Source organism: Atta colombica, unplaced genomic scaffold, assembly GCF_001594045.1.
Source record: "Atta colombica isolate Treedump-2 unplaced genomic scaffold, Acol1.0 scaffold140, whole genome shotgun sequence".
NCBI lineage: Eukaryota > Metazoa > Arthropoda > Insecta > Hymenoptera > Formicidae > Atta > Atta colombica.
Genome location: NW_017259229.1, coordinates 1,606,434 through 1,611,340, shown reverse-complemented (window position 1 = coordinate 1,611,340; position 4,907 = coordinate 1,606,434). Strand labels below are relative to the sequence as shown.

Sequence of the window (4,907 nt, the reverse complement as noted above, 5' to 3'; positions counted from 1 at the left end):
CTGTTAATAATAAATATCTTTCCGTATATACTTTAAATACAAATAAAGCAGTTTTTTTTTGCAATTCTTCAAAATTCGAAAGAAAAATAATACAAGTATATCGCACTGAATAAAATGTAAAAGTTTTTTCGGAGATATTTGTCCGCAGAAATGTAACTAGAATAAAGCGGGGGTAATTTGAAGGTTAACAGAAATTTTCAAATTGTATAAAAGATGGAGGTTGCGCAGTATATTTAATCAAACATATCAAACACTGTATATTTAATCAAACATATACACTGAAAACAAATTTTGGCATTTTTGGTCCAAATGAATGATTAATCAATGTCCGACTAAATGTAATTAATGAATTGATACAATAATTGAATTTATTTATATAACTATATTCATTCTGATAATGAATTCTAGCAATAGTTTTACAACCTAAATCATTATGAGAATTTATTGGATCAATTTTCATTATTTTTTTCAGAATTCAATATTGAATATTTTATTGTATTTACGTACAGTAAATTTTGGTTTCGTGTTCTATTGCAACAATAAGATATATTTTGTATGTTTAATTGAATATACTATGCAACCTCAAATCTTTCAAATCTTACGATTTGACAATTTCTGTTAATTTGTCTAAATTAGCCCGCTTTATCCTAGATTTAGAAATTTAAGATTAAGGTATGCGCACGTATCTTAAAATTCGGATGAAGAGTGAAGAAATATAAAGATGAAAACTTGTATTAGAACTTCCTTCCCTGAGGACATTGTCAGTCAACAATCGCCTACCAGCAGATCGGTCGCTCTTCGTGGACCAGCAAATAAAAGCGGAAGAGGAAAGAATAGATTGTAAGAAAGGACTGGGCGGTACGCAAGCGAGAGAAGAATGGTCGAATCCTTTAATCCAGAATGTGAAGACGAAGACGAAGATGCGGGACGGGAATGAGGATGCAACCGGGGATAATTCGAATGGAAAGATTAAGACAGAACTATGGTTGCAGTATTCTCGCCCGAAGAAAGGCTGTTAGTCTCGTGGAAACAAACGAAGGATCATCAAACTTGAAAAGTAGAAGGAGCGAAACTGAAAAAAAGGAAAGGAAGCGAAAAAGTAGGTGGGAAAGGATAAGATAAGAAAGCTCGGGAGGAGACGAATAATCAATACGGTCGCCAAGTCGTTAATTCCAATCGCCAACCATCACGCCTTCGTGCAGCGTTAAGCACAGGACGAGAATTTCACCCCCGACTGCCTGAAGGGCATTCTTTTTTCTCGAATCCCCCGTCAGTGAGCGGAGCTTCGATTTTTTTTTTCTTTCGGTCTTGCAACGCACAGACCGACGAAGGAAACGAAAGGAAAAAAAAACTGGGGAGACGATCGAAAGCGGGCATCCCTTCCACGATAATTATTTTCCGACGAGGCTTGGCGTCGCCTTAACAACGATCCGGTGAACGTCGGAAAATATCGGGATCAAAAGTGCACGTGAACGGAGAACTAAGATGCTATTCGTTTATTATTAGAAACTCGATATCCTACTGATATTGTTTATGATACTTAACTCTCGATCGATAATGTGAAATTCTTATCCTTCGTCTGCAACTTGGGTCTTTGAATTTTAGTGCAGATTTTTATATTGTTCCAAACTGTATACACTGTAAAAAATAAAATGTTAATTTTAACTTGAAGACGTATAGTGGACTTTCTGAGAAAATGTTAAAATTATTTAACATTTTTGTGCCCACTATATGTTTTTAAGTTATATGTTAAAATTAACATTTTATTTTTTACAGCGTAAAAATCTAAAAAGATTCTTACTTGTGAAACCTTTAACCCTTTATAGATGCGTGACCCCATTTTGATTATCTTCTTTTGTAAACTGTTCACTTGATTTTCATGAAATTTGGCCTGGTGAGGTAATTCGATAATGCTGTAGTCGAGTCGAGGTCAAAAATAAAAAATTCAAAATGATCGATCCAATATGGCGGACAGAATTTAAAAAAAATATGATTATCATGAAACTCGATTTTAGATCATTTTTAATTTCGAAGTAATATAATAAAGTTTCCAGTTTCGATTTATTTAAAGCTCATCAGTGTTACACGCACAAACAGTTGGAACTGATTTCCAGTCTTTCTAATTATGAGCTCTGTGACAATAAAATTCTCACTTGAAGGTTACTCTTTTGAAATGTGACATTTTCAGGCTACATTTAAACTCAGCAATATTGAGACTCTTAAAACCGAATTTTACTATAATCAATTATTTTCTGGAAATTTGAATTTTACGAATCTGAGAGGCCAAAATTGAATTCAGTAACTTCGAAAACTCTTAGAAAAGGTTTTCATTATGTTTCTTTATTAGAAAGCTCCTGTCCTTGAAGAGTTAATAAGTTTTTATTATTAAGATTATTCACGAGTTTTTATTATCAAAGAAGTTGCATTATATTTCACTTATTTTTTACAAGTTTAAATTTATATAGTAGATAAATTCACAAAATTCAAAAAATCGATTATATTTTTAAATAATTATCCAACATTACTGGCGGAAGGATTAAATTTAAAAACATAAGAAACTGCAAATCTTAACAAAAATATACGCGTATTATTTTAAAAAACTTATATTTACAATTAGACATTTTATTTATTCTCGCGAAGAAATAAATATGCCGGTCAATACTTTTATTAAAATATATAATGAGCGAGATGTCCGACTTAATCTGCATAAATTCTGAAATCCGAACCAATTACTTAATTTTTTCCGAGCACACAAGCGCTCGCGGTCTTATTGCACAACTTAGCCCGAAAACACCAGGGCAACGCGGCGCGAAGCCGCGCGCGAGTCCGGCGGAATAAGAACGGAACGAAACAAAACGAAAAGGAAAAGGGGAGTTGGGGGAAAAAAAAAGGGAAAAGCATAAAAGTACGTCGCCGGCGGTGGTCGTGCTCGCGAATATCCGGCGTGAGACTCGAATAGCTGCGCTCTTCCCGCACGAGCGTTTCCTCCCTTTCCCGCTTTCACCCGCTCCATATCCACGAGAACGCGCGCACGTGACTATATACGTGCTCGCATGTATCCGCTATGTATACATACGTGCTTGGTGCGAGAGGCGAGAGGACTCGATCCCTCCGGGGAGTTACACGAGAAAGAACGGACGACATGCGGATGGAGAGAGGGAGGAAAGAGAAAGGGGTGGGGGGGGGGAGGGAGAAAGAGAAGTAGAGAAGTGCGACGAGGAGTGTACGAAGTAGGGAAGAAGAAGGTAGAGAGAACGACGTGACACAGCTCGAGGGTTGAGGAAGAAGGTATGAGGGGGAGAGGAGGGGGAGGGGACACTCCGGAGGAAGAGGGACACTGGGACGCTCGTAACGAGTCTCTCCTGGTCCCTCGTCGCAATGGGGCTCTCGGACGACCGGATCGCCATGGGACGAAGGCTCGCCGTGTGCCAGCGAGGGTAAGGGGTGTGAGGATCGGTCAGCAGAATGGAAAGAGAGATAGTGACTGGTCAGGATGCGAAAGAGCGAGAGGAGACCCGGGCGGATACGATCGGCGAACCGCGCGGCGCGTGATAAATAACCCAGCGGCGGCTCCCGCTCTGTTCCCGTCTCTCGCTTTCGCCTCCTTCCTCTTTCTTCGCTTCGTGTCTACCGCTCTGTCTCCCTCCACCTCCTCCCACTCCTCCTTTCCGATGGTTCCGCGGGTGCGAGCATCGCTTGAGACCGCTTACAGGTCGCGCCAAAAGACGCTTGGCTGCTCTTTGACGCTTGACCGACGCCGACTTCCGCGAGCGAGGAGAATCAACGACTATACTATACAATGCCTCTTGAGATGAAGAAAGAGGGGGAGGGGGGGACTATTATTTTCGAGAGAAATATAGGTTTCCTTTTTTTTAATTCGCTTCGCCGTGAAGGTTTTTTTTCGGACTGTCTGACGATGATAGCCATTATAGTCGGGTAATTTGACAAATTTGGTACCTCACCACCGTTTCCGTTGGTTATTTTTATACCGGCACGATAGAATAAATGTTTTCGATTTCGAATCGCTAAAATTGGTTGTCTATTCGCACGGAGTCATTGAACGTTGCGTAAAAAAAAAAACGTCACAGTATTTATCTTTTTGCATGGAAGTTAAAAATTTTGTAGCGAATCGCTACAAATAACTACGTTATCAATTTACATTAAAAAAATATTGTAAACATTAAAATATATATGATCCGTCACAATTTGTAATAAGCTATAGAATCCTTTTCAAGAAGCCTTTTCAATGTCTTTATGAATATAGAGAGTAATTACGGAATCATCGAACGTTATAAAAAAAGTCCAATATTTATCTTTTTATATAAAAGTTAAAATTTTGTAGCAAAGTGCTAAAAATGACCTCCACATTGCTCATTTACATTAAAAAATATTGTAAACGTTAAAATATATAAAACTCTCGCAATTCGGAATAAGCTACAGAAACCTTCACAATGTCTTTAAAAATGTAGAGGACACCTGTACCTTTGTGTCCCCACTTAACTACTGTCTACATACCAACCGTTCACAAAATATCTCCGAAAATTCCTACTTCCGAAACTATATCGCGATAAATAATAAATCCCAGACAAAAGCCTGCGTTGCCGGTAACAAAAGCCTCGCGTCGTTTCATTACCATCGAATTACGCACGGCGGATATTAATTGACGTTGGATCTTCCATATCTCGTCGGTATCCCGGCGGCTCGATCCCGGCTTCGATTTCCGATCGGTGGAACATACGGATGGAAAAGGCCGGGGCTCTCTCGGCTTGCTCAGCGGTCTCGTCGTCTTTTTGCTAACGGCTGTACTACGGTGCCGTCGCGGCGCGGAATATCCCGGCTGCGCGCAGTGTGACGTGGCGCGGCACCGAGCGGCGTGGCGCGGCGCGGCGCGGCACGGTACGACGCGG

At 39.8% G+C, this 4,907-nt stretch overlaps 1 pseudogene; it reads left to right on the top strand.

The window, feature by feature from the left end:
• The first annotated feature begins 3,290 nt into the window (after positions 1–3,290).
• Positions 3,291–4,907, top strand: part of LOC108684824 — a 2,379-nt pseudogene continuing 762 nt past the window's right edge.